We start from the raw sequence: 12,857 nt of genomic DNA on the forward strand, positions 1-12,857 counted from the left end.
AATGCAAATCGAAAATTTAAAAGAACATGCATGTTTGAAACTAAATAACTTTCAAAAACCAAAGACTAGAAATTATGGTTGACTAAATTGGTATATTAGACATCACCAGGGATAAATTAGGAAAGTTCTAAAAAGTTATGTGCCACCCAAATTTCTAATTAACCTAGTAGGAAGGAACCTATATTAGATTCCTAAAGAATATTTGAATTAAAATTTATGATAGGCTTTCAGAAAAGGAAATTAAATGTTTAATTCTTTAAGAGGCTTTGTCTAGAAGTGGTTGATGATCCAATAACCAAGAAGGCCTAGTGTCTCGCCACAACCTAGAAGTCAATTACTGAATTGAATATTTAATTGACAAACTGATAAGCATGTAATAGTTAATTAAAATAATACTTTCAATATTTGTCAATCATTTCAATTAATTTAGCAAAATTATAAATTTGTAACTTGTTTTTAAACTCAAACTTATTGTTAACCTTACTAAAATTCTTTAAGTGCCCCAGTTTTTTGATGCGATCAAAGGGGGAGGAATAGGTACAAGTTTAGGAGGAGTTAGGATTTTAAAACTTTTTTATCAAATTTACTCTATTTTATTAGTCTGAATTTTTGATAAATCAATTTGAATTATACTTGATGTTGCAATTTCATTTATTGCAATTTTATACTTAAAATGTTTTGCAAATTCTTTCATTGCAACTTGTTCGTTATTACCCTAACTTGAACTTGAGTTGATGTACATCAAAAGGGGGAGATTGCTGGATCCTGAGGTTGTTTTGATGTGATCAACCAAGTTAAAGTTAGGTCCTATTTTATTTTGATATCTGTGTCTAAGTGTGCAGGAGCTTAGGAGCACAGGAAGTCGAGCGGAAGACGCAGCTAGCGAGAAGGATGGCACGGGAAAAGAGCCGACGAGCTCGGTGCATTTGAGGGGCGAGGTGCTGCGGAAGAGTACACTAGTAGACGAGAAGAACATACGTGATGTTGGAGGGACGAGAAGCCAGAGCGGAAGCCTGCTTGAGGAGAAGGCTGGAAATCGGGTTTGGATAAGCCCTATTTCTGTTGGTCGCAATCACCCAAGCGATCAGAGCAACAGAAGAGCGAAAGAAGCTGATGAAAACTGTTGGAGACCCCCTCAACAGGAGTTGAAGGCACCTCCAAGGCGCCCTCGCGCCTCTGCCACCTTCAGGCGGAAGGCGCCTCCCATGAGCATGGAAGACGCCCTCCATAAGCATGGGAGGCACCCTCCATAAGCATGGAAGGCACCCTCCATGAGTATGGAAGGCGCCTTCGGCCAGTCAAAGTAGTCGTTCACAGTTGATAAAGCTTTATCCACTACGCATTGCTGGAGGCACCCTCCAAGCCCTTTGGAGGTGCCCTCAAGTTACGGATAAGATTTTCCAGGGACTATAAAAAGACCCCTGGACCTAGGAAATAGGTAACAACTTTTGTATTCACTTTCCTAGTCTTTTCTGAGCTTTCATTGTGTGTAAAAGGTTTCTCCGCCTTCAGTAAAGGAGATTCTTAGTGAGCTTTTCAACCACCTTGGATTAACAACCATCTAGGTTGTAACCAAGTAATTCTTGTCCTTTTACTGATTTTATTCAAGTTGTTAGTTTTATTTTAATTACATTTCTAATCTAAGTCCAAGGATCGGAAAGGGGTTTTATTTTTCTATTTCAGGTAATTCACCCCCCTCTTGTCGGCCCCGCTGCGCCAACAGTGGCATATAGAAGTCAAGTGGGTATGACTGACACATACTCTGCAGATGTTCGTTATTTGCTTGTCATCCAAATTATACTTTGCATTTAAGACTCCAGGTTGCCAAGAATACTAATCCATGGCTAAAGAAAACTTCTAGTCTCCCCTGAAACAATGACAATAAAATCACAAGACACAAGGGGTAATTATGGCATAACACATGGATAGATAGAAGATGTAAAATAATCAAAGCACTCAATCAATTTTTGTTTTGATTTAAAAAAATAAAAAATAAATATATAATGAAAATAAGAAAGAAGATGTAAAAAAAAGTCTAAAGTAACTCATATACTAATCAACTAATGTTAATCAGAAATAATCCCCGGCAACGGCGCTAAAAACTTGATGTGTATAATCTGCAAGTGCACAGTTATTGTCAAATAATAAAATATCAATCTCACGCAGACTATTGATTAAGTACTAGTTAACTTCATACAATAAATTATCTAGATAATCAAAAAAAGTGGTTTATGGTCACATACGTAAGAAGAGAGAGAGAGAGAGAGAGAATAAGCATAGGTGAATGAAACATGATAGATTCTAGGATTTCGATTTCATTACGCTGTTAGTTAATGATCCTAGAATATATTCATCTCCTTAATCTCCATGCTTATAATTTTAGAGGGTTCTAATCAGATATCCAATTAGAATTCCTCTAGTGAAGGATCAGTCCCTACATCAAGACCTCTAGAAAATGGGATAATATCAGTGCCCTTTATCACTAAGGGCACATTGTGCCCAATTGAATGAGTGTCCTTTATCACTAAGGATCCCTTGGTTATCCAATCCAGTCAAATTTAATATAGAAACAAATCCCTCACATTTGCATGCATTCAGATATAGATAAATTATAAACATATCATAGGATAGGGAAATGATCATATATGTAGTTCATACATCACACAACATATGATATTTACTTCTTGCATCCTAAATTTAGAGATCTACTTCATTGCAAGAGAATACAATTAAAAGACAATGAAAGTAGCAAACTCCACTCAATATATGGAAATAGAGAGAAGAGAGTGCTTATCCTTGAAGCCTAGCATCTTTGGAGGCATTTCCTTGCTCTGGAAGTGAACGGATGATGCAGATCGGCGGAGATGGAATCTCTAGGGCTCTCCTAAGAAGGAGAATCCTTTCCCAAGGAATGAGGACAGAGTCCCAAGCCAAAGATGAGTGAAAAAAGAGAAAAACCCCCCTTTTATAGCACTAAGCACTGTCTCATTGTTTTATCTGCCATGGTCGTGCCTTTTGGCACACCCTAGGCATGAATAGCCACGGTCGAAAAAATACGGTCGTACCAATTGGCACAGCCAAGGTGTGAAGCCGCTTGGGTGGAGAGGCACGGTCGTGCCAATTGATACGGCCAACCTCTGAATCGTCTCTAGAAACCTGGCATGACTGTGCCATTTGGCACAGCTAAACCCTGAATCGGCTCTGGAAGAGGGGCACAACTTTGTGATTTCACATGGTTGTCTCTTGGTTGGCCACTTGTGGGAGGCATAGCCGAAGCCTGTTTCGTCTCTCGGGTTGGGGCACTATTGTGCCTGTGGGTACGACCTTCCCTTGGGCTGGCACACGGTCGTCATTCTTTTTGTTTAGAGATCTGCTCTTTGCTTATTTTGATTGACAGAACATATTTTAGAGCAAGATGGAGCAAAAATAGAGCATTGGACGCACATGGGAGTAGGGATGGTAATTTCACCCGATCCCGATGGAGAATCCTGTTGGGACCGAAAAGTAGCTAGAGGGGGGGTGAATAGCTCGTCGCGTGCTAGATGCTCGTCGTTGCTTGTTTCTTCAAAGATGCGCAACGGAAATACAAGAAACAAGCCACACAACGCTAACAAGGTTGGTTTACTTGGTATCCACCTCACAAGAGGTGACTAGTCCAAGTATCCACACCTACTCACGCACCCTCCACTATGAATAACACTCCTTTATGGTAACTACCAAAGGCGGAGAAGCCCTACAACACTCTCAATACAAGAAGAAGAAAGGGAAATACAAGATAAGCAAAAGCTTACAAGATGTGCAATAAAAAACCTAACTCTAACTTCTTCTTCTTGTTTTTGATCCGCCTCTTGACTTGGAAAAGCCTCCAAGAATCTTCAAGAACTGGCGATCTGGAGCTTGGAGAGAGCGATGGAGGTGCTGGAGAGTATCTCGAGTGAATCGGTGAAGTTCTGCCGAAGGAAATGAACGCCTGCGGCTTAAATCGACACCAACGGTCGGATCCCGATCGATTGGATTGCTCCCAATCGATCGGGGAGGCTTTGGATCGATCCAGAGCGCCTCTGTACTCTCTGGAATAGCCTGGATCGATCGGTGGATCGATCCAGGGCTTATCGCGCATAAACAGCAGCTCCCAATCGATCCACTGATCGATTGGGACCTCTGGATCGATCCACCGATCGATCCAGCGGGGTTCTGTTCGCGGGGACTCACTGGATCGATCTGCCGATCGATCCAAATCTTCTGGATCGATCCATTGATCGATCCAGATCTGCTGGATCGATCCACTGATCGATCCAGATCTACTGGATCAATCGGCTGATCAATCCAATTCTGCTGGATCAATCGGCTGATCAATCCAGATCTTGGTTTTTTCCCAAAACTAAGTCCAAAGCCCCCTAAACCAACATCTAGTCAACCATGACTTGTTGGTACATAAGACCTAGCATCCAGTCACCCTTGACCAGCTAGGACTCTCTCACCAAGTGTCTGGTCAATCCCTTTAACCCACTTGAACTTTTCTCTTCTTGCCAAGTATCCGGTCAATCCCTCTGACCTACTTGGACTTTTCTTCCTCGTGCCAAGTATCCGGTCAATTCCTTTGACCTACTTGGACTCTCACCAGATGTCTGGTCAACCTTGACCCCTCTGGATTTCTCCTGTCTGGCTTCACTCACCAGGACTTTCCCAATTGCCTAGCTTCACTCACTAGGTCTTTCACCTGGCTTCACTCACCAGGATTTTCCTCCTTCCTAGCTTCACTCACTAGGACTTCCCAATTGCCTAGCTTCACTCACTAGGTCTTTCACCTGGCTTCAATTACCAGGATTTTCCCTTCTGCCTAGCTTCACTCACTAGGACTTTCTTCTGCCTGGCTTCACTCACCAGGACTTCCTTCTGCCTGGCTTCACTCACCAGGACTTTCAGTCAAGTATCCAGTCAACCTTGACCTACTTGACTTTCCTTCACAATCTTAACTGGTCAACTTTGACCAAACGGGAATTGTATCAACAATCTCCCCAAATGAACAACTGCACCTGCATTGTCCATATCATCTAAACCCAATATATTGTCAAACATCGAAACCCAAACCAAGACTCAGGCTTGGTTAACCAGGTCAACCTTGACCTAGGGAATATTGCACCAACAATCTCCCCCTTTTTGATGTTTGACAATATCTCTTGTTAAGTTAGGAAATTAGGCTACTCCCATAGCCTCAACTCCCTTCATGCCAATATATGAATCCATAAGTTAAGCCCTTCATTCTCCCCTTAAGAGGGCAAACTCCCTCTAGGTAATGAAATCCTAACTTACTCCCTTTCATTCTCCCCCTATTGGCACACATCAAACCATGCCCCATTTTTGGGTACACATCAATAAATTCACTTGTTGAAAACTCTCCCCCTGAAGAGTTGCTCATCGTTGTTCACAACTTCACTCGTTGTGATCAACACGATAATGAAGATCCCATACCCTTCATTATCCTTAACCCTACATTCTCCTCCAATGTAGGCAAATGCCCATCCTTGAGCATTATCCACTTGAAACCACTTGAACAATGAGGATACCCACTCCCCATTAAAGTTCAAACGCTCAACCTTGAGTATGTTCTTAACGGAAGGTTAACCACCTTCCAAGGTTCATGAAAAATAATTTTCATGTCTTTAAAGAGTCCCTCCCCCTAAAGACATGGTGGTAACTTCTGTCATTGCACCAACAATGACTTGGAATCCCTAAAACTTTAGGAAACCCAATTTTAGAAGTTTTGAGGTTCAAATATTCAATAATTTGAAACAAACCTCAACCTAAACTTCAACTTAGCATTCCTTAACCAATCCATCCTTGTTTTCCACACGAAAACACCCTTTTTTATGTATACAAATATATTTTCAGGGGTTTGGAATGGTTACCTAGACTAAAATAGGTTCAAAGATGCTGAAATCATACCTTCCCAGCCAAAATCAGCATCTTCGATCGATTAGAGTTGGGTTCCAATCGATTGAACCCTGCTGAATCGATCCACTGATCGATTCAGTCTTCTTGGATCGATCGGCTGATCGATCCAGCGAGCTTCTGCTCGCGAGAAATACCTTCTCAATCGATCGGCTGATCGATTGAGGCACTCCAATCGATCCACTGATCGATTGAAGGCCTGAAATTGCTGAAATTCAATTTCAGCCTATTTCAGAAACCCCTAGAAAATTCTACAAAATTCTAAAAATCGTAAAAATTTGTGTAGACATTATTTAGGGTATAATTTATCATGAAAAAATAGTTTTCTATGAAAATACATCATATTTTCAAAGATTGACACAAACTTGAGAACTTGCAAAAACTTTAGTGTTTTCTTCAAGTTTGTGTCTAACTATTCAATGGTGATTACTATCAAAAGATAGCCTTCACCAAGGTTTTCCAAAATTATTTTAAAAACATTTTCAAAACCAATATCCCACCATGTTCCTTGGGCTTAATGCACATGACTTGTACATTAGCTTTCTCAATGATGGGAAAACACATAACTATGTGTTTTGATGAACTTAAAACTCAAAGAAATGCACTAAATCAACATGTTGAGTTTTGTTCATCATCCTAACATCTCACTTGTATCTATTGTGGAAAAAACACATACAAGTCATCTTATAGGTCTTTGTGAGATGTAAAATTTGGTTTTGCCCTAATCTAGGGATCATGCATATCTATCTAGGCATTTTGTGGATATTGAACATCCACCTAGGATGTCACTTGTTGACTTATTGATAAATGCCATTTGTCCTCAATTTTAAGGAAATAAGCATAATGCATGATAATTTTATGACATACATCAAAAAGAAATAATTTTCAAAAGAAAATTTTCTTATAACTACATGATGTATGTATAGCATGACATGGTATTTTTGTATTTTCATGATAAGGCATGAGTGCAAAAATAAAACATGATGTCATGGCATATAATGAGCAAACAATCATGGCAAAGTCTAGCATAAATAAAATACCTAGATTACCTATCTAAGTATCGTTAATCTTAGCTAATCCTAAAACTTAAACCCTAGATTGCCCAAAGTGCTTCAAGAGAGTGCCAAAACCTAAATGGACATTTCTAATTCTCTTGATTAATTTATGCCAATTGAAATTAAGCTTATTCCACAAATGTTGGCATATTTCATTTTTCCACAAGAGTAGCACTTTAAATTAAGGCTCAAATTACCTTTAATTTCCTAAGAACATACAAAAATCCCAACTTGGTAGGTCTTATGATTTTCCAATATGTGTCATTTTAAAATAAAACCAAAACTTCTCAAATTTGGCACATTTTACTCTTTCAAGGAGTAAATCATAAATTCATTTCATTTTCAAAAGTTTATAATAACTTTGAAAATGCTCCTTGAGTGTTAATTTCTTCAAAGTTGGGTTAACTACCCTTCTTCTTAGAGTTGACACTCTCTAACCCATCTATGGGGTAGAGAAGATGCTCCTAGGAACCCAAAACCTATTGGTGCTCCTTGGATGCTCTAGGTATTCACTAGGGATAACTTCCCTAGATACCTTCCTAGTGACCTTGTTTGGCTTCTTAGAAGCCTTGGTCACTTTTTCTAGATCAACCCTAGGGATTGCATCCCTTGTGACCTTGTTAGTGACTTTCTTAGACTTCTTAGAAGTCTTAGTCACATTTATTGCAAAAATACTCTTAGGAATAACCTTCCTAGTATTTTTAACTTGACCACTAGACCTAGGGTTGGTTCCATAACTATATGGAACCCTATGGTAAGAGGGCACATCCTTCTTAGCCTTGGGTTTGTATCCCAAACCTCTATGGCCATTAGATAACCTTTGTGCTCCTAGACCTAGGCTATGCTCATTTTGCCCTTTTAGGATATTTTCCATCCTTTTTAGGGTCTTTTCCATTTTATCAAGTCTTGACCTCAAGACTTGATTTTCTATCATTAAATCCTTAGATTTTGATTTTTCATTACACCCATGAGCATTTTTGTTTCTAGACTTATAACTATATGGTCCTTAGTGTGATTGCCTAGATTTTTATCTATCTTCGTAATCCTAGGTGTGGTAGTCTTAGCATGATAAGCTACATGATTTTCTTTAATTTTGTCATGCCTCCTATTTTCATGGTAAATAGCATTAAAATGATATAAACTTGAATTAGCATGCTTTTTACCATTATGCAAGGGAATAGGCTCAATGAAAGTTACCTTTCTTTTCACCTTAGAGGCTCCCCCTTGAATTGAGCTTCCTCCTTGAGCCTTGACCATCTTCTTCCCCTTGGGGCATTGACTTCGGTAATGCCCCTTTTGATTGCAAGAGAAGCATATAATATGCTCCTTGCTCTTCTTTGTATTGGGGATGGTCTCCTTGGGCTTCACCTTGCCCTTTTGTGCCACTTGGCCCTTCTTCTTGACCAATTTAGGGCATTTACTTTTGTAATGCCCATGTTCCCTACATTCAAAGCATATGATATGATTTTTATTATTAATTGAAATGTTTATACCTTTGCTTGTAGGGGTGGCATCTTCTCTTTTTGATCCGGAGGTAGAAGCTTCCTCTTGATCCGAAGATATTCCTTCATTCGATTTTGCTTGACTTGCGGAGGTGGAAGCTTCTTCATCCTCATCTTCTCTTGACCCGGATGTGGAGGATTCTTCTTGCTCTTACTCCGGTGTCAATGAAGATTGCTCCCCCTCAATCCTAGAGGTGGAGGCTTCACCTTCTTCTTCATCCTCTTGTACATGAAACAAGGAATATGCTCCTTCCTTGCTCTTTTGATTGCACTCTTTTGAGGATGAAGCTTCTTGGACTTCCTCTTCTTCGGAAGTTGAGCATCTCTCAACTTCGGAGTCCTCCTCTTGATCTTGCTCCAATGAGTCGCCCTCTTTGGATTCCTCTTGATTCGGTACAGTGGAGGGTTCTTCATGGATTGTTGCCAATTTGCTCCAAAGCTCCTTGGCATCGTTGAATTCTCCGATTTGAGCCAAAATGTGGCTAGGCAATAAGTTGACCAAAAGCTTGGTTACTTTATCATTTGCCTCGCTCCTTTGAATTTTCTCCAAGCTCCATTTGCTTTTCTTGAGAAGCTTGCCCTTGGAGTTTGTTGGAGCTTTGAAGCCTTCCATTAGAGCAAACCATTGCTCTATCTCCATCATAAGAAAAAATTTTATTCTTGATTTCCAAGAATCGAAGCTTGTGGATGTGTACGGTGAAGCCACCCTTGTGTCAAATCCAAGTCCATCTTGGAATTGCATCTTGAAGTTGAGCTTCTTGAAATCTTTGACTTTTGATGAATTTGCTTCAACTTCTTCACCCTCTAGCTTTGCTTGTTTTGTTTGCCCCTTCCGGCGATGATTCCGATGAAGAGCGACCTTGCTCTGATACCACTTGTTGGGACCGAAAAGTAGCTAGAGGGGGGGTGAATAGCTCGTCGCGTGCTAGATGCTCGTCATTGCTTGTTTCTTCAAAGATGCGCAGCGGAAATACAAAAAACAAACCACACAACGCTAACAAGGTTGGTTTAGTTGGTATCCACCTCACAAGAGGTGACTAGTCCAAGGATCCACACCTACTCACGCACCCTCCACTATGAATAACACTCCTTTATGGTAACTACCAAAGGCGGAGAAGCCCTACAACACTCTCAATACAAGAAGAAGAAAGGGAAATACAAGATAAGCAAAAGCTTACAAGATGTGCAATAAAAAACCTAACCCTAACTTCTTATTCTTGTTTTTGATCCGCCTCTTGACTTGGAAAAGCCTCCAAGAATCTTCAAGAACTGGCGATCTGGAGCTTGGAGAGAGCGATGGAGGTGCTGGAGAGTATCTCGAGTGAATCGGTGAAGTTCTGCCGAAGGAAATGAACGCCTCCGGCTTAAATCGACGCCAACGGTCGGATCCCGATCGATTGGATTGCTCCCAATCGATCGGGGAGGCTTTGGATTGATCCACGGATCGATCCAGAGCGCCTCTGTGCTCTCTGGAATAGCCTGGATCGATCGGTGGATCGATCCAGGGCTTATCGCGCATAAACAGCAGCTCCCAATCTATCCACTGATCGATTGGATCGATTGGGACCTCTGGATCGATGCACCGATCGATCCAGCGGGGTTCTGTTCGCGGGGACTCACCGGATCGATCGGCCGATCGATCCAGATCTTCTGGATCGATCCACTGATCGATCCAGATTTGCTGGATCAATCGGCTGATCAATCCAAATCTGCTGGATCAATCGGCTGATCAATCCAGATCTTGGTTTTTGCCCAAAACCAAGTCCAAAGCCCCCTAAACCAACATCTAGTCAACCATGACTTGTTGGTACATAAGACCTAGCATCCGGTCACCCTTGACCAGCTAGGACTCTCTCACCAAGTGTCTGGTCAATCCCTTTGACCCACTTTGACTTTTTCTCTTCTTGCCAAGTATCCGGTCAATCCCTCTGACCTACTTGGACTTTTCTTCCTCGTGCCAAGTATCCGGTCAATCCCTTTGACCTACTTGGACTCTCACCAGATGTCTGGTCAACCTTGACCCCTCTGGATTTCTCCTGCCTGGCTTCACTCACCAGGACTTTCCCAATTGCCTAGCTTCACTCACTAGGTCTTTCACCTGGCTTCACTCACCAGGATTTTCCTCCTTCCTAGCTTCACTCACTAGAACTTCCCAATTGCCTAGCTTCACTCACTAGGTCTTTCACCTGGCTTCACTCACCAGGATTTTCCCTTCTGCCTAGCTTCACTCACTAGGATTTTCTTCTGCCTGGCTTCACTCACCAGGACTTCCTTCTGCCTGGCTTCACTCACCAGGACTTTCAGTCAAGTATCCAGTCAACATTGACCTACTTGACTTTCCTTCACAATCTTAACTGGTCAACTTTGACCAAACGGGAATTGTATCAACAATCTCCCCAAATGAACAACTGCACCTGCATTGTCCATATCATCTAAACCCAATATATTATCAAACATCGAAACCCAAACCAAGACTCAGGCTTGGTTAACCAGGTCAACCTTGACCTAGGGAATATTGCACCAACAAATCCGACATCCGACCCGAATGGAGGAGGGTATGGAGGGACTATCAATACCTAATACGCGACCCAAATACCCGATTAAATAATATATATACATATATTAAAAAAAATTCCTTTTTCTAAAATCAACTTATTATTATTTTTTTTTGGTATTTGTAGGAGACTATATAGATGTTTAATATATTTTTTTAATTATATATATATTTTTAATATGATGTTAATTTTAATATGTTTTTGTTGAATGATAATAGTTCGATAAAAAGAAGAAAAATTATACGTATATAAGATATCCGATCTTTTAATGGGTATGGATATATCCATCGGATATCCTATATCCGATGGGTATAAGTACAGAGGATATATAATCTAATCTGATCCGGTCCATTATCATCCCTACATAAGAGCCACTTTAAAAAAAAAATCAACAACCTGAATAATGAGCGGGATAGAGGGGACACGGGAGTTCAGAACAGAGGATCTGAACTCCCAAGCAGCATGAATTTTTGACGAGTATAAGATATTTTAGGACCATCAAATTATTTTACAAAAAATGAGGAGTTAGCGTATGCCTACATGTAATTTAAGTTTTATAAATTCTTATGAATAGTAAAAATATGATCTCGATTAACTTTTATCGACGTGTAGAAGACATTAAAGTGTTTTCGGAATGCTTTTCAAATGAAATTATATTTCAAATGCACCTCCCACAAAAACATTAAAATATTCTTGGTTTTATTGGTGGGCTAGCATCTTATATTTTAACACCAATAGTTATAGTTATAGTTATCTGTGATTTTTTTTTTATATTGATCTAAAGATAAATTATGATAAATTAACGGGACACTGAGATCGAGTACATCATCTTTTACCGCGTCATATTCTAACACCAAAGACTTTGTTTAAGGCCAACAAAGTAAAATTAGATTGATTAAGTAGGCCACTCAATTCGAGCTACTTTTTCCTCCCTCGATTTGAGCTGAACTGCTCTGTCCTCGAATTAGGTCCACCGAGTAAAAAAATAATTAATATTTTTAAAAACAAATTAAATATAATAAAGAATACAAGAAAAATAGATTAAAAGTTAAGAAAATTTTATATTTAAAAAAAAAGTAGATCCGCTACCTTAGTGGCCCCCCTAGTGTCGGCCCCACGGATATGGAGGGAGGTTCATGCAGGTACACAGGTCATAGGCGCATGGCAGGGTAAACCCCAGGTCGTCAGTTCCTGAGAATCGACCCTGACCATTATAAGATTAATTTAGCAAATATACCAGCTCCCACGAACTCGACTTCTAAGTATAATCTTGTAAATCTGGAACTGACCTCTCGTATATTTCACCGATATAAATATTTAAATAAAATTAATCTCATTATTAATTATATATAATTTGTATTGGTTGATATCCGATTTAGTCTCATAAAAATTTTCTACCAGTCAATAGAATTAATTGAAAGATAGTCTGACTTATTTTCAATGCCTTCAATAGCGGTTAAGAGGAAATCTTTTACAATCGTAACAGCTGAGTTTTGAATTTCTAAAATCCACGAAAGTCTAACCACTGTACTATAGTCTCGGGACATAGATCTTTCTTCTTTCTTATTTGGCATGGGTATCCAATCTACGTATAAATCTTTCTTCTTCTTACAATAAAAGATTAAGAAGAAAAGATGATAATCCTCACCCGAGTCCCTTCCAAGACTATTTCATACAATCTAGAAGGGAAATAAATCACAAGGGATTTCATTCAACACAATAATCATTTGTATGAAAAGATCAAATGATACGCAATACATTTCGCATACGTTGGAAATTGATATCCATTATAA

The sequence above is a fragment of the Zingiber officinale genome, chromosome 8B (assembly GCF_018446385.1).
Source record: "Zingiber officinale cultivar Zhangliang chromosome 8B, Zo_v1.1, whole genome shotgun sequence".
Lineage (NCBI taxonomy): Eukaryota > Viridiplantae > Streptophyta > Magnoliopsida > Zingiberales > Zingiberaceae > Zingiber > Zingiber officinale.